This window comes from Monodon monoceros, unplaced genomic scaffold (genome assembly GCF_005190385.1).
Source record: "Monodon monoceros isolate NGI ecotype Baffin Bay Population unplaced genomic scaffold, NGI_Narwhal_1 Super_Scaffold_5, whole genome shotgun sequence".
In the NCBI taxonomy this organism is placed as follows: Eukaryota; Metazoa; Chordata; class Mammalia; order Artiodactyla; family Monodontidae; genus Monodon; species Monodon monoceros.
This window is the reverse complement of record NW_021703782.1, coordinates 86,988,757-87,014,136: the sequence shown is the minus strand read 5'-3', so window position 1 is coordinate 87,014,136 and position 25,380 is coordinate 86,988,757. Positions and strand designations below refer to the sequence as shown.

Here is a 25,380-nt window from a genome sequence, read left to right as displayed (position 1 = left end):
TTTTGAAGCATAAAATTTCCCAGGATTAGAGCGTTTCATTAGGAGACTTCTGGATGTGTTTTTCCCTCTAAAGACTTCAGTGAGAGTCCAGAGAATTTACCAACTACAGTGAAACATTCTTTACCACCAGGAGCTCAGTTGCCCATTAATTGTAAACAAGTTTGTGTGTTGATCTAACAAATGCCGATTTATTTTTTTCGGTTCATCCTGTTTCATTTTTTAATTAAAATCGTTGCATTGATTTGTTTTTAAAATAAGAGCGAAGACTCTGACTTTGTAGGTTGAGAAATAAATTATCATTTGAAGGATTAGAGTGCTTCTTCTTTTGATTTTAATAAAGATTAGAAGAAGAAAAAGAAGCACAAAGGAATGAATGCAGCTCCCCCAATATAATGAGTTAGACGGCTCCCTCCCCCCCGTTGATCAAACAAAAGAACAAATGTATTAGACAAAGAGTATAGATTTGACAAACCATCTATGCTCTTGCAAAGGATTTTCCAGGGGATTTGGAAAGTTGTAGCCTGCCCATGTTCTGTTATTTCTACGTATATTAAAGCCAGTATGCTTTAATATTGTTTTTGTGTGTGCTTTGCTTCCTGGCAATAGAGTCTTTCTTTAAGAAAAGCAATTGGGAGACACCCTAGTCCTGGTTAATCTGTTCCCCTTTTCATACACAGACCATTGTCTGGATGTGCTTCCCAAGAGGCGCAGGCTTTATGTCCCAGGCCCCCGCTCCCAAGTCGGCAGCGTGTACAAAGGGAACAGCACATCTTGGGAAGAGCCTGCTGGATTTCCATTTGACACTGGAGCTGTTTTGCTTTGTGCAAACCTCAATGCAAAATGTGCTGATTCCCAAGGAAAAACAAAAAAACAAAGTGAGGAACAAATGTGGTGATTTGTCAGTTTGCCACCCAGACCCTCTACCCCAAAGGGGAAGAGTTTGGGAAATTCCTGCTGTCTTCATGGGTGACCACGGGGCTCCGAGGGCTCAGTAAATGATTCATCCCTCTGGGGGTGCTAAGAGTCTGGCCACATCTCTAGAATAGGAACTTCTGGAACTGTCCCTTTGTCCCTGTATCCGCTGTGACTTTCCACCCAGATGCAAGAGACAGGGCCAGCTTATCTGTACTCCAATCAGTCAACTCTGACGACACACCCCAGGAGTTTCAACTGGGCTTACTTGATGCTTGCCCTTTTCATATTGATATTAAATTACTACGTCTTCACTGGTTGTTTGTTTCTTTGAATTTATAAATATGGCCTTGGCCAAACACACACACACACTCACTCCTCCGGATGACTCTGGATCTCCCTCTCTGTTTCCTTCCCTCTCTTCTTCTAAGTGTCTTAAGACTGCTGTCTACTTCCTTTCTCTCCAAATCCACCTCCCACTTACTCCTCAAGTCATGGAGTATGAGTGCTGCCTTTCACCCCCGTCTGTGATCCCATCCTGGCTGAGGTCACTAGCACCTGCCATGCTATTGTCTTGTTTGTTTCTTTACTGTCTCTTCTTCCAGACCATGAGCACTTTCAGAATTGGGGGCTGTCATACTTTATTCACCTCTGTGTTCATAGCATCATGGTGTTCAGGACCTGTTTGACTCAAGGAGCTTATTCCAGAACTATCACATTGTCACAGCTTTTCTTCTTGAGTTATGGAAAGAAATAACAGGTTCTGAGCATTTTGTCTTGTACCAGGCATGATGCTGGAAATAGCCACATACATTTTCTCCATCATCTTTACTCCAAAAGGCATTTTTGCTGGTAACACAATTCAGGCTCTGAGAGACTAGACTACACAGCTAGTAAGTAGGAGATGGCAAATCTAGGGGGCTGTGTTTTAAAGGCATTTCTGTTCTCTGGGCTGGTTTGGATTGTGGTCCAAATGTTGCAGGCGTTGAGAGCGCTCCATACAAATGGAAGACTCACCTGAGGTAGACGTGGGCTCCCCAAAAGCTCAGGAAGTGGGAAGCAATCTCCAAGCTGCCCTCCTGGCTGGAGAGATTGATTCTCTTCTTAGGAAGTTCATGAGTCTCATATTGGAGAAGCAGCAAATATTTAATATATAGTGAGATTTATGCTCTGCTATGGTAATAACGTGTTAAATTTATCTTCAGAGTAATCCTACGTGGAAGGTACTATTATTCGTACTATTATTCTATTGATGAGACACACAGAGGTTAGGTAACTTACTCAAGGTCATATAGCTGGTAAGTAGTAGAATTAGAATTTAAATCCAGACAGGTATCATTGCAGAGTCTAGTATTGTATCCCAGAGGTAATTCTCTTCTTTCTAAAAGTCCTGGAGTTTCCACATTTGCCTGGGGGTGAGAATATCTTGCATTCTTATCATGGATTCTCTAAATTAAACATGTTGAGTTGTTTCATTCTTTGACATGCTGCCATCATATTGACAGTTTACCATCTCGTTTGCTCTTTGGGGAACATCCTCCACTTCATGGGTCTTCCTCTTAACAGCAAGAAACCCCAAACGGAGTAAGATATCCTAGGAGGCATCTGCTGTAGCATAATTCCCTAATGGGTCAGTTTTTGTGGCCATGTCACATATATTAATTTATGCTATTCTTCCTACTAGATACCTCCTGAATCTTTCTTGCAGTGAGCTGCTGGCACATTCTCCTATGCTTCTTTGATGGATAATTTGGGAATAAGTTCAGGAAGTCCCTTAAATTTATCCTTGATACATTTCACGCTATAAGATTCATTTAACCCGTGTTTGCAAGTGCTTTCTTCAAGTCAGCTACCAGTTTGGCACCAAGAGATTTTGCAAGGGTATAGGATTTAGAATCAGAGAACCTTGAAATCAGAGTCTAGCTTGTGACTTACGAGTTATTTGACCTTGGGTAATTCCCATTAACTACTCTTGCCTCAGTTTTCCCACCTGTAAATTAGAGCTAATGGTATTGACTCTAGAGAACTGGGGAACTCATTGAGAGAAGGACTTTTAAAACTGTATTCCTATTATCATGACATTCATAAATATTTCGGTTACCGACCTGCCTCCTTGGACTCTTTAATCAGTAGAAACTGATAAGAGGCCAGATGAGAAATTCAGGCAAGTCTTTATTGGGACTCACGCTACAGCATGAGGGAAGCAAGAACAAGAAACAGGTGCCCTTGCTTGCTCTCCGAGGAGGGTGGGGCTGGTTCCTTAAATAGGGTGAGGGTAGGGGCTGATTGGTGGATGAGAGGGAGGGGTGCCTGAGATAGTCTGCCCACCCCCTCGGTGGTGCCGTGTGCGGGAATCATGCGTAGTACCTTGCTTTTGCTCTTGTCCCCTTTCATCCTGGAGACTCCCTGTTGGGTCACCTTTTCATGACCCCCCAGTACTTTTCTGTTTTGTGTTCCCACCTCCGGCTGGTAGAAGGGCCAGTTGAGAGAGGAGCTGGGCTGAACCAGGTCCCTCCGGAGACCGCCTCATGGTAAGACCATCTCTTTGTTTCTCGTTTGTGACTTTAGTTTAAGTTTCTGTAGTTGGTACATGTTGAGTCTCGGTCAGTGAATTTAAAAGGATCTATGTTTTATGTGGTTTTGTCTATCCAACTTCTCCTGCAAGTCTGCTGCAATCGTGGGCATGGGTCGAGCACGGAAGCCTTGAAATGCAAACACAGCCCACACTGCCTGAGACTCTGGCCTTGGGTTACTTACTAGGGCTTTAAAGAAGAGAGAGAAAAGAAGAGGAGCTTGCATTTCTCTCCCTGTGCCTTTAAAATGTAACTGTTCTGCCTGGGCTCTCAGGAACTTATCTGATCACTGTAGTCCCTGCAGCTGAGGGAAAAAAGAGGAGGCCTTTTTAAACTACAGCAGGAAAACTATGAGATCTCTGGCTCTGTCTGTCTTTATGTAAAAAATTAATTTGCAAATGAGCTCTATTTAACTGGCTTAAAGGAAATTAAGCACTTGTATAAATTCTCAGAAATATAGAAGAAATTGGCCAAATGAATTTATTAAATTAATATCTGCTATTAAAGCTAGCTTGAACTTGTGAGTTGGGTTAATACAGACATGCCTCTGGAGTCATCAGTATTCGATATCATACTCTTATTGTACCTAGGGTTACTGCAAGTCAGTAAGTGTACATTGTTTCTGTTGTTTATCAACAGCGAAAATGACATGATGAAACTTTTAAGTAAATGTAACTGAGATAAGAGCTTTCAGGTAAACACTATAGGAATAATTATGTTTGGGGAACGTCTATCAAAGTAGTCTCTCCAGATTTTGGTTACTTGAAACTTTTAGTTTTGCTACATTAAATGAAATGATAGGAATTTATTGACTATTCAGTAAGTCAATATTGTCAATTTATTGACTATTTCAAGTAAGATAAAATACTGGGACATTAATTGCCAAACAGCTTTAAGTTTACCTACTTTTGCCTTAGGAGAAACTGAAGCTGTTTGGGTTTATTAGACACGTCTTATACCACACTGAGGAAAGAGGCTACTCCCTTAAAGAATTTCAGATGGGCATTTGAGGAGAAATTTCTAATCTAGGATCATCCCTGTGTTGATTAATAATCTAGGTCAGGGACTCTTGCCACCTGCTCAACCTCTGCGAGTGGCCCTTGTGCCTTCCAGAGGGCTTTTCCAGTGCCTCAACCTGAATTCCCCATACAACTGGGCCCGAGGCGTGGGGTACACTAAACTAAACTGCACAAAACAGCACTTGCTTCACATGCCCCGGGATCGCCCCCCACCCCCCTTCCCGGAGGTATAACTACACCAGATATCCTACCTCTTAACTAGGCAAAGTATGTTACCAGCCCAGGTCCTTGGACTCTTTAATCCATAGAAATTGATGAGGCCAGGAGAGAAATTTAGGCGAGGCTTTACTGGGACAGGTGCTGCAGCTTGAGGGAGTGAGAACAAGAAACAGGTGATTCGCTTGCTCCGGGAGGGAGGAGGGGGCTGGTTCCTTAAAGGGGAGGAGAGGGGTGGATCCGTAGGTTGATGGGTTGGGCTGGAGGGAAGGCTTGGGTGGTCTGACTGCTCCCTTGGTGATGCTGTGTGCGTCAAAAGTGGAGTACCTTACTTTTGCACGCAGAACCTCCAAAATGTCAGCTCACTTGTGGCCCTTTCGTATCTTATTGTTCATAATTGCCCTGACGGCTCAAGCATGCAGTTCTTTTCGGTCCCTCATAGTTTCTTTGTATTCTGTTGCTGGAGGAGAAGTCTGTCCGGGTGCAAACACTCTGGTAGAAGGCCCCAGGCCCCAGTCTATCTCATTTCAAGCCTTGCTAATTATCCAAGAGCCTATCTAAAAGTGGAGAAAACAAATTATGACAACGTACACTTTCTTAGCTTTGACTTTTGTTCATATGCATTATGTTAATGTTACCATTTTCTGCAGGGTCTCCAGCAATTTGCTTTTATTTCTTAGAAATGTTTAGTAATTGTTTACTGAGAAACCAGCAATGGAATCTAAAATACCTATCCCTAGAAGTACTTCTAGTGAGCTTTAGTATTTGCATAAAACTTCAGTAATACGGTCACCTGTGCAAAGTGTTACTAGGGGGTCATCACCTTCTGGAGATACAACCCTGGGCTGGGGCACACCAGGCAAAGAGTCTGATTTTATATGGCCTCTGTCTCTGGCATAGTCAGAGGCAAGGGTGATTTCTGCTTTTCAAGCTTCTTCTGGGGGCTCAGCTGCCAGCCCTTAGTTGGAAATATGAGAGAATAAAACAACAGGAAAATAACTTTCATTCCTTATCCAAATCGCAATTGCCCCTCGATAATACTGATCTCTGTAATCACCTGAACTACCACATTTTGGAGCCTTTTGCTAGCCTTGACTTTCAAAGTCATCCCGATCTTCCAGCATTTTACAGACTTCTCGGACTCTTCCATACCAGGCGCTGATCACTTTTATCTGCCTGAGCCTTGCAGACTTGGCGGACTTCTGAACTTGCCCTTTGCCTGTGCTGACACTGGATACCTGCCTAACCCTCAAGTCTCCCACAGTCCTCCTGCCTACGGTGTGAGCTGTAAATCAAATTCTGCTGTTACCAGTGAGGAGAGAGCTGTGAACTGTATTCTTGAAAGGCTCTACTAGGTCTTCAAGAGGAGGAAAGTTCATAATAAAATATTTTTCCTATGCTCAGGTAACAGAAGCCTACACAGCTGATTTAAATTGAATTGGAAGCTAATGGGGCAGGCAGTAAACCTTAGTGGTTAGGACAATGGACTTTGGAGTGTGACAGACCTGGGTTTGAATCCTAGCTCTTTGAATTATTGGCATAATGTGGGGGGCAAGATGTTGTCTTCCTAAGTCTCAGTTTTATCATCTGTAAAATGGAGACAATAATGCCTGTCTCATAGGCATTGTAATTGTATTCCATGAAATAATGTATAATTTGTTTATCATAGTGCCTTGTGCATAATAAACACTTCGTAAGTACTAGTTTCTATTTTGTAACTTTATGTGGCACCCCTTTTGCAAAATTCAGCCCAGCCCATCTGACCATACTGGTCCATACTCTTTCTACTGTATCAAATGGCTTCAGTTTATGCCCTCAGACCTATCAGCTGGTTCACAAGATCTCTCTTCAGGTACAGACTGTCTACTGGATTTTTTATTTCAATGACTATATTTTTCATTTCTAGAAGTTCTAGTTCATTCTTTTAAAAGTAGCTATTTTTTCTGGGTGTCTCATTCTGGGGGGAGCTATTTGGTATTCCTTTAAACTATTTAATATACTTGTTTTATAGTATCTATGAAATGGATTATCTGAGTTCTTTAGGGCTTAATTCTACCATTTTTGTTTGTGCCAACACTCACGATAGATCAATTTTTGGATATGTTTCTACTTTGGATTGAGAGTTCTCTTAAGGAGGTCTTTATCTGTGGAAATCATGTTCATTTTTAATTGCATATATTTGCCCATAAGAGTGGTGATATTTTCTTCTTATAGATGCTTCAGGGGCATTGGAAGTCTAGAACCTATTCTGTGTAATATTCCAGCTCGGTGGTTTCAGGATCATATGAGTGAAATCAATTAGGGCTTTAGATATACATGTGGTGCAAGTTGGTGGTTACAGACTTTTCCTAACTGCCAGCTGTTTGAGGGGGACAAGGTTTCTTGTCATCTCTTTGGGGGTAGGCTGATTATTTTTGGTTTATCCTTTTATTGTATGTGTTATTCTTCATAGATCCTGTTGTTCTACAAGTGACTAAGTTCTGACTCTCCCCACCTTGCATAAGCACAAGATCTCATGTCTTCTTACAGCATGGGCATTAAAACTAAAGCCTTGAGATTACTGAGAGCGACCTTGCCTGACCCTGGTCACTTCAGGGTAGCTGCCGTATCAGCACACATGCCTACATCCTTGCTTTCGAGTTTCTTCTTCGTTTCTGACCTCTGAGGATTTCTCTTTCTTATGATCTCAAATCATGCATCTAAATGAACGTTTGTTCATTGTATCTAGCATTTATAAACATTTGTGGAAGGAATTTTTTCAGAATATCTAGTGTGCATAATGTTGGAACCGCAAGTCTCGTAATGGAAGAATTTCTCCCATTGTTCGAGATATCCCATCCTTAATGCTTTCTTTACTGTGAATGTCTCTACTACAAAGCTGGTGCTCATGGGAGCTGCCTGGCCCTGGGATTGTTTTTTAACAACTTGAGGGCTCTCTTTCAAGCCTCTGTGGGTTAACTGTTTCCTGCCCATTAGGCATGAGTAATCTTTAAAGTGGTCTTTGTCATTTTGACTGAAACTATAAGGTATTAAGCAATATCCTAGATGATTTCCATTCCTCTCAATTTGTATGTTCCTGCTCTTGGCAACATTTCCCCCAAGACAATAAGAAGTATCTGATTATATGTGCATGTATTTCCTATGAAACCTTTACAGTATTGAAATCCAAAGAGCAGAGAGAGACCTGCATTTTCTGGGCCACATGAACCGTGAAAGGGAGACCCACTCTTACTGCTTTGGGTAACGACAACTAATTTCCCTTCAAGAAATGATTGGTCATCTCCATAGCTCAAGCCGACTAGGTCTTACCTCACCAAAACCAAAAAATTAGAATAATTTCCCTGAGTGGAAGTAAACACATCAGTTCAAACACACACTGCCACCTCGCTCCACCACTTTTTATACCGAAATGAGCTTCAGATCTTCTCAATAAAAGTCATCAGGTCTGTACGATCCAGACAGCCCCTCTTTGGCCTGGGAGATGTGTCTGTTTTGTTTCATGTCACCTCATTCTGCAGTAAATTGTGACTTCTGGGGCACAGGGGCAGCGCAATTACTGAGCTACTCTTTAAAGGGCTTAGCCTTCAAGAGTGAAGGAGCAAAATGTTTCCTGATTGGCAATAAGCCACAGGATTATTTTATTTTAACTAAAGATATATGAGGCATGGAGGAAAGCACGTCAACTTTGGAATCAGTCAGAAATGAATTCCAGTCTCAGTTCTGTAACTCATGGACGGTGTGATACTTGACAAGCTAGTAAGCCTCTTAGAATCAATCTGCAAGGCCTAGGGAGCCAATATTTGTGGAAGGTCCAATTTAGGAGCAGCATAATATTGTAGAGAAGATCTTAGAACCATCCAGGTGTAGGTTCAGATTTGGCCTCTGCCATTTTCTTTTGTCTAGAATGGGGACAGCAGTACCTCCTGCACAAAGTTGTAACGATTAAAGTCAGCGAGAAAATCTCTGTTAAGCGGCTGGTCCGTGATGTGAGTTCCTTTCTTTGGTCAGACAGTCCTTGGCTCAGTACATACCAGTTCTGGTCCCTTGCTCCAGACTGAGGGACTGAGCGATTCGACTCAGTCCTACACTTACAGTGCCCTCTATGCGGGAGGAGGCCGTTTGCTCAGTTTTTTGCTCAAGTTAAGACGCCCCTTTCATTCTCCTTCCTTCGATTTTTTTTCCAGAGGGTTATTGGAAGCTGGGAATGGCTGCAGGTCAGTAGGCCACTTCCTGCCGACCACCTGGCCCTCCCACAGAGCTTTCTATCTTACAACCTCTGGGCCCAGGCAAAAGGCCACTGGCTTAGGCCTGGCCTTAGATTCCTGAGAGGCCTCTGGAATTTTCTGGAGACAGACGGGGCTGTGTCAGCAGCCCACAGCCTGGAACAGAGTGAACAGAGGTATATGGCAGGCCGTTCCTTTGAGCCTCTCTCCCTCCCTGAGGCTTGTGGTTTTAAAGCTTTAATTGCTGAGATCAGAGCCACTCTGTTTCAATGCAGTGCCAAGAAGGGCCATGCCAGCCTAGTGCAGGTGATGGCGGCTCCTTCCAGAGGCCCTCAGCCTGGCCTAGAGAAGTGGTGGCTGCAGGGCCCTGGAGCCTCCCGTGGGGCTTGTGTTTCCCTTCCTATTAAATCCTCTCTGTGCTCAGAAGGCCGCTCCACCTGCCCATCTCTCCAGCTTTGCCCCTGGTGTCTTTAAAAGCTTCAGTGTTTCCTCAAATTAAGAGACCCAGCTGCTCGAGGCCCTTTGTTCAGTGTCTCTGGGATGACCTTTCAGACGATTCGTCCCCACTTGCAGGGGCTGAGCTTCGCTGGTATTTAGACTCCGAGCTTCCTTGGCTAATCGGAATTTATTATCCTCTTTGTGAGGAGACTATGAGGTTCTTTCTCTCCAGGGAGGGCTGTCTTCTGGGTGAGTGATACATGGGCTGGCCCTGGCTCCCTAATCCTGGCAAGCCCCGTTTCCAGGTTGTGTCTCCATGGGCCCCAGAGACTCCGCGTGTGTGTGTGTGTGCGCGTGCGCACACACGCTCACTTGGTCATGGAAAATAAGGACTTTCAGATCTCAGGATTGTTCTGGGATAAAGGAATCAGACTAGAGTTGAAGGAACCTGGAGTCTTCTTGGCCTCACTCTAACAGCTTTGCGAGAGCTGTTTAATTATTCTTGCAGATCCGAGTAAGTCTTGTTGATGGAATTTTTATTGTAGTAAACTGTACATAAATTTTAGTCATTTTTAAGTGGACAGTTCAGTGTCGTTAAGTACCTTCACGTTGTGCGGTCATCACCTCCATCTGTCTCCAGAACTCTTCCACCTTCCCAAACGGAAACTCTGTACCCATTAAGCATTAACTCCCCATTCCCCACTCCTCCAGCCCCAGAAGAATCGCAATTCTACCTTCTGTCCTATGAATTTGATTACTTGAGTTATATAAGCGGAATCATACAGCATTTGTTGACTACTATTCCATTGTACAGGTGTGCACGTATTGTTTATCCAGTCACCCAGTGATAGACATTTGGGTTGTTTTCACCTTTTGGCTATTGTGAATAATGTTGCAAAGACCATTTGTGTACAAATATCTGTTCAGGTCAACTACCTTCAGTTCTTTTGGGTATATACCTAGAAGTGGAATTGCTGGGGCATATGGTAATTTTATGTTTACTTTTTTGAGGAGTTGCCATGAGGTTTTCCACAGCGGCTGTACCATTACAGCCTGTCTTGTTTTTTATAGTAGCTATCCTAGTGGGTGTGTGGTGTATGTTCATTGAACTTTGAGGGTGATAAAAACGAGAACTGCCATGTTGATCATTTATTAAATTCATACTGTGTACTAAATATTTAACACAAATCATCTCACTGAATCTTTAAGACAACCCTGTGTGGTTTGTTGTTATTTCTGTTTTACAGAAAGGCAAACTGAAACTCAGAAAAGTTATGTAACTTGCTCAAAATCAAACAACTGAAAATTAGCAGAGCAGGGAGTCCAGTGCAGGGGTCAGGGTCCCATGTCCATGCTCTTGCCACTAGACAGCTAGTCTTCTAACCACATAGTCGTGCTTAGAGGAAAACTTAGGATTTTCCCCACTGCCAGTGGACAGCTAATTACAGAAGGCTTCAAAATGTAAAGCAAAGACTTTCCATAAATGTGGGGAATTGGGATGTTGGCAGGTTTGCTGGGAAAATGTCTCCCCCTCCCACCCACACAGTGAAAATATAGTCACCGAGGAGACATTCCAAGCCTGCCTTGAACACTTACTAGGTGTGACATTGCTCTTCGAGATCCTAAGGCCCTTCCTTCAGGGAGCACACCATCTAGTTGGGGAAACACCTCCTAGGGTAATCATGCTACAGGGCACTGTGAGCTGGGGCGGAGGAGGTGACTACAGAACAGTATGCAGGGTGCTGTGACCAGGGAATACAGAGAGCATCTTAGGAGCACAGCTGATGAGAATAATAGACTCCATCCTTCAGCATGAGGACCAGGAAAGGATCCATATCCGAATCATCACTGGAATCGAATGCTGAAGGCTGAGCTACAACATGATAGTTGGAAGCATGGTGACAACAGAGGGCAAAGGTATTTTGTGCATAAGAACAAAGGCTCAGAGGATGGAGAGAATGTGGTCCATGTGAAGGGGTGCAAATATTTCAGTACATCTGTAGCATAAGAGACGTGTTAAGGAGTGGCAGAAATAGGATTGGAATTATAGATACAGGCTGTCTCATTGAAGAGCCTTATCTAACAAAATGTTTCTATTGGTCTTGTAGTTGATGGAGAGGCATGGAAAATCTGTTTTAAGCATGACAGCGACCTGGTCAAATTTGTGTTTTAGAAAATCACTTTTACACAACCTGAGGTGAGTTGGAAGGTGAGATCTGAGGCTAGCAGTAGGGAGACTAAAGCGTAATAATAGCTTACATAAACTAACTGCTTGCTATGTGACTGCACTGTACAAATGCATTTTGTACAGCATTACATGCATTACTCATTCAGTTTCCATAACAACTCTGTGAAAAATGTATTATCCCATTTAACAGATGGGGAAACTGAGGTTAAATAACTTGTATAAGGTCACATTGCACTAAGGGTGTGGCTAACATCTTAATCAGAGCTGTCTTAGTTCAGAGCCCAAGGAAGAAATGGCCCCTGAAATTAGGGCTGCCATTTAGGAAGAAAAAGCTGACTGATACCCAAGGTATTTAGAAGGTGGAAATAACTGAAAATGATACTGACTAGATTTTCTAGGGAAGAAAGGAGAATGAGGTGTCAGTGAAGGGTCTTTGGTGTCTAGTTTGGAGGACCGTGTGTTTGGCTATGACTTCTACTCAGAGGAGAAGCATAGGAGGGTGGAGGAAAAAGATGGTGAGCTCTTTTCTGGACAGGTTGTAAAGCCCATAGAAATCAAATGTTGATCAAAGATATCTTTTGAAATTTGAATTTATGTCATTATCATTAGTGATGAATCTTCCCTTGAGATGCCAGTGACAGTTGCACACATATCTAATATACAAATAAATTAGTAAGTATATAGTTATTGGAGGTGCATTCAAATTTCTTTACTGATACAGATGAATGATAAAAAAAAGTTTGGGAATTGGGAGTATGGGATTAACAGATGCATACTACCATACATAAAATAGATAAACAACAAGGATTTAGTGTATAACACAGGGAACTATATTCGATATCATGTAATAAACTACAATGGAAAATAATTTTAAAAAAGAATATAGATGTATACACATATATGTATAACCAAATCACTTTGCTGTACACCTGAAACTAATAAAATATTGTAAATCAACTATACTGCAATTAAAAATTTTTTAAAAAACTAAAAAAGTTTGGAAACTACTAATTTTATAATAGATTCATAGAAATCAAGATTAAAAGTATATTCAATACCAAAGCATTGCCTAAACATGGAGACAATATTTTTGTGATGTATGGTTTTCTTGACCACCTGGTCCCACTTATAAAAAGTCTGTGTTCTATTATTTGATAGTATATTTATTAGTTACATATATTCAACACTGGTGAATCTATTCCACCTTCTTAGTCCTCACTCCTAATATGTTATTTCAATCCCTGGTCACATTTTATTAATTTTAATTTATCTTGTTTTAGAATTAACCCTGCAAAACTATTCTCTGTAGAGTCTCTGGACAATGTCATTTCATTGTTTAAAATCTGTCAGTGGCTCCATATTGCCTGTATGGCACTCAAAGTCTTGGTCACCTGTGTCTTTTCCTTTTCTCTCACTGTCAGCTACAATGAGATATTTATGGAGATACAAGCAAGCCCTGCCACTTTCCAGTGCTGTGTTTTTCACTCCCAATATACCCATATTCTTTCTTTCTTACTGATCTAGAAACCACCTATTTATCCATCCAAACCTTGTTCTTGTCTCCTCTAAGAACTCCCCTCTAGACCCCAGCAGAGGTGTTATTTCCCCTATGTCTACAATATACCAAATACATACCTGTTTAACACTGTTATAAACTTATGGGTTACCAGGGCATAAGGGGGGGGAGGGATAAACTGGGAGATTGGGATCTGATATATACACACTACTATATATAAAATAGATAACTAATAAGAACCTGTTGTATAGCACAGGGAACTCTACTCAATACTCTGTAATGGCCTATATGGGAAAAGAATCTAAAAAAAAAGTGGATATATGTATATAACTGATTCACTTTGCTGTACACCTGAAACTAACACAACATTGTAAATCAACTATACTCCAGTAAAAATTAAAAAATACATTTGATGTGTCTGTTTCATGCCATAGACTGTGAGCTCCTTAAGGGTAAGGACTGGATTTGTATAGCTGTGTAGTCTCTCACCATCCCTTATAATATATCAAATACAAGAAAGGCTTCAACAGGTGTTGGTGAGCTAAGTGAATGAATGATTATTGTCAAAATTACATAAGTTAATATGTATAAAGCCCTTAAAGAGTGCCCAAACCATAACTGGTGTTATATAAGTATTTGCTACTATTTTTCTCCTGTGTAATTTCTTTCAATATTTCTTTCCAATTGGTTTTGTCGTCCAAGTAGATCAAAGGAAAGAAACATGGCTTCACATTACTTCATAAAACCTCCTCTAAGCACTTAGTTAACTTCTCACACGTTAATCAAGCATTTGTGATCTCCACTGTCAAAATTTCTGTTGATTTTCTTCCTAACCATGTGTGGTGGAGCCCTCTGAGTACATTCTAATACCCCACCCGTCTGTAGCATAGATGTATTTACTTTCTTTTCCCCACCAACATTCTCCAATCCCTCTCACTTTTCTAGCTTTTGCAATGGTGCTTTCCATCTCTCTTGAATCTCAGGGATTCTTTGCAATAACATTAATCTTTATTGCAAAAGACTGCCACATTCTTTTGGTATGGATTTATCTTTGCAGATTTTGCCCCAGATAAATAAATAAAATGGAACACCACACTTCTGGAACTGAACATGGAAATTTGTTTTACTTTTGTGAGGCTGAACATTTATTTATTATTATTTTTTTAAATATGGAACGCTTCACGAATTTGCGTGTCATCCTTGCGCAGGGGCCGTGCTAATCTTCTCTGTATCGTTCCAATTTTAGTATATGTGCTGCCGAAGCGAGCATGAGGCTGAACATTTAGTGATGAATCCATATTGTACTGATGGCAACTTCTTCAATAATTTCATATGTTGTATAGCCGTTGGTAATAGTGCATATGCATGTAGGCAGGGAGAACTGTGCAAATATCAAAAATAATTATGATTAAAAAAATTCCACTAGGTGTTCTCAGAAATTAATCTTCCAAATTACTTTTGCACAATTCAGGAAAATTGAAATGTGCATTTCAATAATTGTAGAAAAATTTTCAAGCAATCTCCTCTCATTTAAGTCATCCAGTTAAGGTGCTGCTGTTACAAACAAAAGGATCGTAGATACGTCAGACACAGCAGCCATACTGTCAAAACAGAACTATAGAGATCATGAGAGTCATGCTTTGTTTGTAGACAGTTTACCAGGGATGATATTGTTTGGATTATTTTGTTTGGTTGGACAATTTATTACTAATATTCCTCAAAAGTCATTACTAAAAAGCATTATTGTTTCACTTGTTCACGTGCTCATTTATCTATTCTTCATGTGTGAATATCTCCATTTATCAACCCATCCACCCATCAAGTTCATGTTTATTAAGCATGACTCTGCATCAGGGCCTGAGCTAAGTTAAATTATAGGAGTAGAAAAACCTTTTGACTTGGGCCTCTAGCCTAATGTGGGCCACAAATTTACTTAGTTTGAGGTCTTTAAATTTCCTCCATGAGTTTAATATCAACTGTAACTTTGTATGAAAGCTAGATTTTTTTGGGGGGTGGGCAATAATTAGTGCATTACATAGATAAAGTACTTTTAGTGTCTTTTTTTTGCTTTCATGTAGTTTTAAGTAATCAAATTATGACCAGGGATTTAAATGCTGAAGATGACCCTAGGTTTCTCTGACTTCCTTGAATACTTGAAATGAGGTTCTCAGGGAGAAATATCATTGAATTAGTGGGTAAAGGATAGAAAGATACTCTAGCCCTGTGCTCAGGAAGCTGCTGTCTCCTAGACGTGTGGGACAAAGAACAATAAGCCAATTATTAATCCTTGTGATTAGAGCACTGTAACCACAGACCAGGGACATTTTGAGGAGAGAGGGGTCTCTTCCTTTCGGGGGTGATGGAGATGTTTTCAGGAGGTTCTTGAGTTGTGGCGTGGGAATGGGTTTCACAAAGAAGGTGGTGAAGACAGCTTTGGAAGAGGGATGCGCCAAAGCTTTCAATCTTGGCTCAACAGTTATGACTGAGGTGTTAATGATTAGCCTCATCTGTAAAATGGGGATGGGGACACCAACCTCAAAGATTTTGGGGAGGATTTAGCTTATGTTTGCCAAGTGCTTATTAAGTTATATTAAGCAGGGAATCCTAGTAGAGGCGATGGTCTAGGGCAAAGAAGGAACAGAAGCAGGAGGAAGAAAAATATTTGGAGACTGGTGGTAAGGCCAGTTTGCCTAAAACTTGGGGTTCTTCTATAGAGAACAAGAGGCGGTAACTGCAAATTTGCCGTTTGTTTAGTGACCTTGAATTGGTGACTTAACTGTCTGGATTTTTAATTGCTTATCTCTAAAACGGGTCAAGAAACATGCTGCCCCCAGTGGTGGGAGGGAAGGTGCAGAAATGTCTGCAAGGAAGGCCTTTGTGTTTCTCTTCTGACTGATGTTCTCTATTCATCTGACTGTTTCTTACCAGTTGCTGCCCAGGGGTGAATTCCTGGTAAAGATAAACACTTCTTTGGCCATATGTCCTAAGTCAGCTACGTTGTTTCTCATAATGAACACACTTCTGATCCAGAAGATGGGTTCCAAATATCCTCATTGTTTATTATAAGCCAGTATAGCATTCTAATTTGTTGGTTTTTTTTTTTTTTTTAAGAGCAACATTGAAACTATACCTTCAGCTAAATTGAAACTATCCCTTCAGTCAATCTCATCATTGACTCATTTGGTGGAAACAATTTTCTCATCCTAATTGGTGAGATCTGGGTTCTTAGATCAGACAATTTATTGCTGTGTTTTCCTACATTTTGGAGTGCTGGTTAGTTTTTCTTCTCTGGTCTCCTATGACTACATCTGCGATCCTACAAATGGCACACTGATTACAGAAGTCAAAGCAGGTAGAATGGTAGAGACTTCTTGTGAGAAACACAGAGAGCGAGGACAGCGTCTTTCTCATTTCCCAATTATTCATTCAACAATCACCAAGTACCTGCTAGGTGGCTGGTGCTGTGTAGGAGCCAAAAGAAAGCTCAGAGAGATATCATCTGTACCTTCAAGGGACTTGCCAGTTGTGGGGACGGTGGTTAATAACACCGATAGCCAATTTTTTAATGAAGAAGTTCAGTTGCTCCAGAAGCATTGGGGCGGAATGACCAATTCAGCCTGCTGGGAGAGCTGGGAAGGCCTCACAGAGGAGGTGATGTTAGACTGAACCACAAACACGAGAAAGAAAAGAGATGAAGGGCCTTCCAGGCAGATGAATTATTACTTCAGAGGAAGGTCAGGCCATAGAAAGGTATAAAGCTTTAAGGGGTTCAGAGAAGGGAAACATAGCATTTCATAAAGGGGACAAAAGAGACACTTCAAGGAAGAAGCGGTATTTAAAATGGGCCATGACGTTTCAGAAGGCACGGAGGGGGCTACCGAGAGCATTTCCAGTAGCGGGAATAGCATGAACAATGGTGTGGAAGTGGGAAAGTTCACGGGGGCGTTTAGGGAGCATGGAGAGCTCAAGTATGCTTAGAATGTAGGCTGGGTGTAGTTAAGACTGGAAAGGTCAGGTGCAGTTGGATGATGGAGAGCGCATAGTGTTTCTTTTTCTTTCTTTTTTTTTTTTTTTTTCAGTACTTGGGCCTCTCACTGTTGTGACCTCTCCCGTTGCGGAGCACAGGCTCCGGACGCGCAGGCTCAGCGGCCATGGCTCACGGGCCCAGCTGCTCTGCGCCATGTGGGATCTTCCCGGACCGGGGCACGAACCCGTGTCCCCTGCATCGGCAGGCGGACTCTCAACCACTGCGCCACCAGGGAAGCCCGAGAGCTCCCAGTGTTGATGAGAGGGCTGGGGCCTAATTCTGTTATATGGTAGGAGTCACCAAAAGTTTGATTTGGGGAGATGAAAGCCCATTCAGTTTAATTCCACCAATATTTTCTGAGCTTTTGCTCTGTACCAGGTATTTTGATAGGATCTAAAGACACAACATGAATCAGGCATGTTTCCTGACCTCTTGAATCTCCCATTAAACTATATCTATGTATGTCTATACCTGCTCTTACACCTGTGACTATATCTCCATCCATCTCAGTCTGCGTCTGTAACCAGATCTATAGCTATGGAGAGATTAACCCGATGGTGGTGTGTAGAATGGTTTGAAGCAGAGGAGGTGAGATGGGGCTGGTGAGTAAGCATCAGACATTCAAGTGAGAAGGCCCTGCACTAGTCCGGATGGGAAGGCGTGAACATGAGGACTGTGCAGCGTAGCAAGAAGAGCTCTGTCTTTGGAGCCCAAGGAACTTGGACTTGAATCCAGGCTATATTGTGAACTCTCATTCAGAATTTCTCCAAGTAACTTCCTCAGCCTCATTCTTTTCATCTATAAAACAAGATCATGACATTTACCTTTGAGGAGGGATGAGAAGATTAAAGATGATGTAGTGAGCACGTGGCACTGGCTAGCATCAGGGGTTGGCAGTGATGATATCTGTGGTAGAGAGGCTGCAGTGGCTTTGGAGCGCAACTTCTACTCAGAAAGAAGTGGATATGTTATCCCGGGAATAGAGGCAGATTTGGTGGCTCCCGGCAGGGAATAACGATGTGGCTTTGACTCAGCCCACCCTTGGACCTCTATGTTCACCTTCCCAGGTAAGGAGCACAGATATTCCTTGCTTGGCTGGCAGAGCCAGGCTCAGCTGGGGAGGCCCTTTCGCGGGCTGCTCTTCCCATGTCCGCAATGAACCCACTGACTCCAGAGCCTCTGTGAGGCTCTGGCAGTGAACGGGGCTGCAGGTCGCTCCATCTCCGGCAAACATTTACAGTGGCTCAGTGCCTCTTGCTTCTGCTCTGACACACAGGAAACTGAGAGCCGGGCCTGCGAGTGGTAGCCAAGAGCACGTGCTACCAGCGTGGCAGGCAGGAGCTGCAGAGGCCCCGAGCAAGGGTGAGGGTTGCTTCTAGCTGCGGGGAGTCTCCTCCGCTGTCAGCCTCTCAGCTCGGCTACAGCTTCTCCCGGGAGTTCAACTGAAGTCTTGAAGGAGCGGGACTGTCTCTCGGTTCCTGGCTGATGTCAGGTGGCTTCCAGGGGTGACAGTGCCCCTGTGAACCAGGGGGAAGCTGCGACAGAGTGAGGAAACATGGCAGGATATTTCCAAAGGCAGATCCTCCTGGGGGTTCTTGTGTGTCCGGGACTGAGACTCACCTCTGTGATCATTAGCATTTGTTAGCAGTTGGGTGCTAGTAGAGGTTGAACAGTCAGCTCTCTGGAGGTAGAAAGGAGAGAGGCAGGGAGGGAGGAAGGAAGGAAGGAAGGAAGGGGGAGAGAGGGCGAGAGAGAGGGAAGGAGGGAGGGAGGGAAGAAGAGGAAAGCTCTTTCCCAAGGTATAAAACCTTCCACCACAGGAAGTGTTAAGGTATCAACAGGATCCCGCTGAAGGTAAAGTTGAAAAAAGATGCTCAGTAGCTCATCATTATGTGGTATTTTCACCATTGATACATGAGATACAAATAACCTCAAAAGCAGAGAGAAATAGTAATCAGGAAGTGAGGAATTTTGAGTACTTACTATCTTTGTTTTTAATATAATTTATTTCCTTATAATTTTATATAATTTAGTTTTTAATAATGGCTCAGTTTAACAACTGGCTCACAAAATTCCTGATTTTTTTTTTTTTTTTTTTTTAAAGAGCTTCTCTGTTTTATCTTCTCTGGAGAATAACTCTCCAGTCTCATGCTTTCATTTGAGAAGAAACATTGCCTGACTGGTGTATTGTAGGGGATCTGGGGATTGGATTTTTTTTTAATTTTTTTATTTATTGAGGTAAAATTCACGTAACGTAAAATGAGCCATTTTAAAGTGAACGATTCAGTGACATTTAGTATGTTCACAAGGTTGCGCAACCACGACCTCTATCTAGTCCCAAAACATTTCAGTCACCCCAAAATATAACCCTCGTATTTGTTTCCTTGGGCTGCCGTCACAAAGTATCAGGAGTCTTAAACAACAAAAAGTTACTTTCTCAAGGTTCTGGAAGCTAGAAGTCTGAGATGAAGGTGTCAGCAGGCTTGGTTTCTGCTGAGGGCTGTGAGGGAAGAGTCTGCTCCGGGCCTCTCTCCTTAGCTGTAAATGGCCGTGTTCTTCCTGTGTCTTTTCATATGCTCTTTCCCTCTGTCCGTATCTGTGTCCAAATTTCCTTTTCCCATAATGACACCTGGCATATCGGATTAGGGTCCACCTTAATAATGTCATTTTAACTTAATTACCTCTTTATAGACCCTTTCTCCAAATACAGTTACATCCTGCCCTACTGGAGGCTCGGACTTCAATATATGAATTTGAGGGGGTCACAATTCACCCCGTAACAACTCTATACCCATTATGCAGTCTCTCTCTGTACCATGCCCTGCCCCTCCCAACCCCCAGGCCCTGGCAACCAATAATCTGCATTCTGTCTCTCAAATTTAACGTATTCTGAATATTTCATATAAATGAAATCATATAATATGTGACCTTTTATGTCTGGCTTCTTTCACTCAGTGTAACGTTCTCATTTCCATGGGAGTGTGGGGCTCACAGGAACATCATTACTCATATGTATTCTGGTTTAAAAAAAAATGAGAACCAGTGGTCTAAAAAGCTACCAAGAACAACTGCTCCAAAGTTCAGGGATTCTCTTGGCATCCACAAAACTGACCGATATTTGGCAGATAATCTTGCCTCCTTTTTATGAAACTAGAGGCAAGAAGACTGGTCAAGAGATCACCGAAATAGCTGAGGCAAGACAGTTTTAAGGCATGGACTAGGGAAAGGACAGTGCGAACGAAGAGAAGATTGATCAAAGTGATCAGAAAATGCAAATCATTCCCCGAAGCTTAAGTATTACATATTTGAAGGTATAGGAAAGTATAAAGACAATTAAGTATCACTTGTGATGTTACAACTCAGTGATAAATACTGTAAACATTTTGACATACCTATGTTTTTTTGACATACCTATATTTTTATCAAAGAAATACAAACAAAAGTGCACAAGTGATGTAATTTTAGAAAGTGAACATACTCATGTATCCACCATCCAGATCATGATGTGTAACATTGCCAGTACCCTAGAACCCTCTCCCATGCCTCTCCTACCAAAGGTAATAATTACTAGATGTGGCCTATTTTTGAGCTTTCTATAAAGAGAATCATTTTATGTCGTTTTCCCTTTTTTGGCATTTTTTCCTTACATTCCATGAAGATCTATGTAGTTATGTGAAATACTTGTGCTTTCATTTTCCTCCTGTTGTATAAATACACCACAGATCATGAACCGATCTTATGATTGATGGGCATTTGGGATATTATAGGATTCTTGCCAGAAACATTCTTGTTTTTGTCTTTTGTGCTCGTGTGTACACCACATACTGACAAATCTGTATCTGGTAGGATAAGTCCACCTGAGTTTTTCTCCTTGTGTTGAGTACACATCTAGGGGTGGCATTGCTGGTCATAAAGTTTGTATGTTCAGGGTTGGGAAATCCCTGTCAAAGAGTTTTCCACAGCCGTTGTACCACTTTACACTCTTACCGACAGTATATGAGGGTTCAGGTTATTCTACAACCTCACTAATAGTTGGTAATGTCAGTTAACTTCACCATGCTGGTTGATTAGTGGTACAGAATTGGACTTTTAGTTTCCATTTCCTTTATGATTTATGATGGTGAGTTTTTCATATGCTTTTTCACCATTTGAGATCTTCTTTTGAGAAGTTCCTGATTGTCTTGCCTGATTGTCTTTTTTTTTTAAATAGGGTCCTTTGTTTTTCTTATTATTTGGTAAAAATTCTTTATATATTCTAGATATGAGTCCTTTATCATAGGTATATGACAAGAGTTACATATCATGTATATTGAGATTGATTGTAAATATGTTTCCCATTCTGAAACTTGTCTTTTCATGAGCAGAAGTTACAAATTGTACTATAGTCCAATTTATCAATTTTTTTTATGTGTCCAGTTTTAAAAATTTACCTATCCCATGAAAATAGTCTACATTATTGTCTAAAAGTTTTGCTTCAGCTTTCATATTAAGCCTATGATCTGTCTAGAATTGATCATTATGGTACAAGGTAGAAGTCAAGTTTCGTTATCCTTATGAATGTCCAGTTGATCCAGCACCATTTATGGAGCAGACCGTATTTTTTCCTTGGCTATGGCACCTTTGTGTCATAGATCAAGAGACTGTATATGTGTGGTACTGTTTCTAAACTTTTTACTCTATTCCCTTCATCTATCTTTCTACCCTTAATACTAATAATATATTGTCTTATAGCTCTATAAGGAAGTCTTGATATCTAGTAGAATAAATCCTTTAAAGTTTTTCTTCAAGATTATTTTTGCTAGTCCCAGCTATCTCCATTTCCAATGAAACTTTAGATTGATTTTGTCAATTTCTTCAAGACTTGCTGGGACTTCACTAAAAACTAGTTTGCTTTTGTTTTTTTCTTTAAAACTCATGAGCACGTTTTGAATTTTAGCAAATGTTTCTTATGCATTATATTGAGATAATGATATGGTTATTATCCTGACAGTGAACTGTACATATTGGTGTTTGAAAATTATACCGGGGGCTTCCCTGGTGGCGCAGTGGTTGAGAGTCCGCCTGCCGATGCAGGGGACACGGGTTCGTGACCCGGTCCGGGAAGATCCCACATGCCGCGGAGTGGCTGGGTCCGTGAGCCATGGCCGCTGAGCTTGCGCGTCTGGAGCCTGTGCTCCGCAAGGGGAGAGGCCACAACAGTGAGAGGCCCACGTACCGCAAAAAAAAAAAAAAAAAAAAAAAAATTATACCGACCTTCCATTCCCGAAACAAACCCAGTTTGATCATGATGCACTAGTCTTTATATATAAATTTGCTAATCTTTTGTTTGGTGTTTTTGCATATATGCTCATAAGAGAAATAGGCCTGTAATTTCACTTTCTTAAAGTGTTTTTATCAGATTTTGTGTCAGAATTATGCTGGACTCATAATGACTTAGAAGTATTTCCTCTATTTTCTAGTCTCTGAATTTTTAAAATGTAAGATTGTGTTCTTCCTTAAATATTTGTAAAAATACACAAATGAAGTCACTTGGGTCTGGAGAAGTCCCTATAGGAAGGACTTTTTTACACATTCAATTTTTTAATAGACGTATAGGCTATTCAGTTTTTTAAAAAATTGTATTGGAATATAGTTGATTTACAATGTTGTGTTAGTTTCAGGTGTACGGCAAAGTGAATCAGTTATACATATACATATATCCACTCTCTTTTTTTTTTTTTTTAGATACTTTTCCCATATAGGCCATTACAAGGTTTTGAGTAGAATTCCCTGTGCTATACAGCAGGTTCTTATTAGTTACCTATTTTACATATAGCAGTGTGTATATGTCAATCCCAATCTCCCAATTTATCTCCTCCCTCTCCCCAACTGGTTAAAAAACACTTTTCTTTATGCATATCCAATGGTTTTAGTTGGAATTGGTTTTCCTGCCCATGTTGAAGAGTTTTCTCTTGCTAAGGAAATTATCCCATTTACAGTTATATTCATAATTGTCCTGTTTTGTCTTACTTCTGTTATCTTGATTTATATTTTATATTCTAATAATTTTTTTCTATACTATGCATATATGTAGAATATCTTTTACTCTATTTTTATCTAATAATTTAGAAGTTTTAGAGCAAAATTCACATGACACTTCTGAAATTTCTGTCTGGGATTGGGCCATTCTGGGTTATGTTCACAGATTGCTGGGGTGTAAGTTCACTTCTCTAACGTTAGGGATACTTACGTAGAAACACTTGAACATCTGTGTCCATTTTTTAAAATTACTTTTGATGACTGAAGCTATATTATCTAATTTTCAAAGTCAAAAATAAAATAGTATTTCTTAACTTTCTACTCTCTCAAATAAGGAAATTAACACACTTTAACTTCTCCCTCCCCCCTGCCATATTTTTTCAGTTTAATTGATATAACCTGGAATTTTGGACCCAGATTATTATTCTAATTCAGATATGATTTTTAACAATTATTCAAAGTTTCTAATTCTTATTTACTACGCAAACAATTTATGGTACCTTTATGGTTAAAGTTAGACAATACAGATAAACATCCTTAATTTCTCTTTTTTAAAAATATAAAGAAGGGGTAATAATTTTGTCATACTGGTGTGAGATAGGAATCAAATTTAAATGTTTTCCCATTTAGTTAGTTTATATAACATTGATCAATTTGGGTCATCACCTTTATCATGTATATTTTATATGTGTTTTCCTTTGCCTAAATATTATATTGCACTATATCACAGTAAAGTTAACTAAATAATACTAAATTATACTAAAACTAGGTCCCTGTGAGCCTCTGGTCACAACATTTTCATCAGCTGATCAATACATAACCTTGCTTTATGTGTATTTCTGTTTAAAGGCATACACACACACACTTTTCACACACACACACACACACACACACTTGTGCTGGGGAACACCAGACAACACCTCAACACTACACTTGGGGGCCATTTTAAACAGTGAACTCACCAACAAAAAGCACACAGAAAAATGAAAATGTGGCACTAAATGTACTGCAAAAGGACACGTTTACAGTATGAGAACTGAAAAAAGAAGGCAGAGTGTTGCCTTGTTTGACCTCAGCTGGGGACATGCAAGTCAGACGACTCAAATTTTTTGCCACCCTCTGAGTGACTGTGAAAGCACTGTGAAAAGTATTAATTTGGGGGTTACTAATAATTTTAGTGAGCAGGGGAATTTGTAAATAGAGGATCTGCAAATAATGAGGGTTGACTGTGTGTGTCTGTATATATATGATATATATATATATATATACACACACATATATATATAAACTATTGGTAGGCTTGTAATGCTAAAATAATTCTTGGCTATTTTTGAGGGTTTATTTTCAGAAATATTCTTCTCTGACTCATCTCAGTTGTTTTACTCAGCGTTTTTTTTTTTTAATGTTTCTCTTCTTTCACTTTACATGTACACTCAGACTAATCACCTCGCTTTGGTTTGTGTCCATCTCTTCCCTAGGGTATATGTTTACTTTTCCCAGCTCTTAGGAGTCTGGCATGGATGGGTCTAGAGATCAGGAATAATGGCTTGCCTTTGGTTCCCCTTCTGCCTTTTTGTATGGGTACAGTCCTTCCCCATGTCTGTCACTGGTGGGCAAGTTGATGGGTACGATTCCCTGTCTATTTCTCAGTTATTAACAGTTTTTCACCTATTGCAATGATTCCCAACTATAGCCATTAGACCAATGCACACTTGAGATGAAGTGTTCACTGGCCTACTGTGAATGGAGAAAAATGCCAGCATTGTATTGAGAATAAATTTACTTAAGGGACAATCCTTTATTTGAAATTATTTTTCCATGCTTTGGGAATTAAACTCCTTTTGTTCTTATTTTTTTAATGTTTTAACTTATAAAATAAAGCAAATTGCAACCCAATATGATTCAAAAAATTTTATTTGAAATTTTATTAATGTATGAAATCCAGAAGTCCAGACACAGTACCCTCTGTTCTAGCAGTGTTAGCTTTTCCTTCCCCAACCATCTTCCTCCTTGCAAAGGTAGATGGATTGGTAGATATAATAGGTCCTGGCATATTATTATTATTACTATCTAAACACTTGATGTATATGAACTTCTTTAATCTATGTAATACCTCTGCTAACTAGGTAGGTACTATTATTATCCCCATTTTACAGATGGAAGAATTAAGGCACAGAGGGACTCAGTTTGTGGCGGATTCAGGATTCGAACATGGGTGGTTTAGTTTGAGGCCACTCTCCTAAGCACCCC

General features: G+C 40.7%; 1 non-coding gene across 1 annotated transcript; it reads right to left on the bottom strand.

The window, feature by feature from the left end:
* Nucleotides 1-14,248: 14,248 nt before the first annotated feature.
* Nucleotides 14,249-14,355, bottom strand: LOC114884889. Its single transcript, XR_003790950.1, has one exon. It is a non-coding gene; the product is annotated as a U6 spliceosomal RNA (small nuclear RNA).
* Between the last annotated feature and the right edge of the window lie 11,025 nt (nt 14,356-25,380).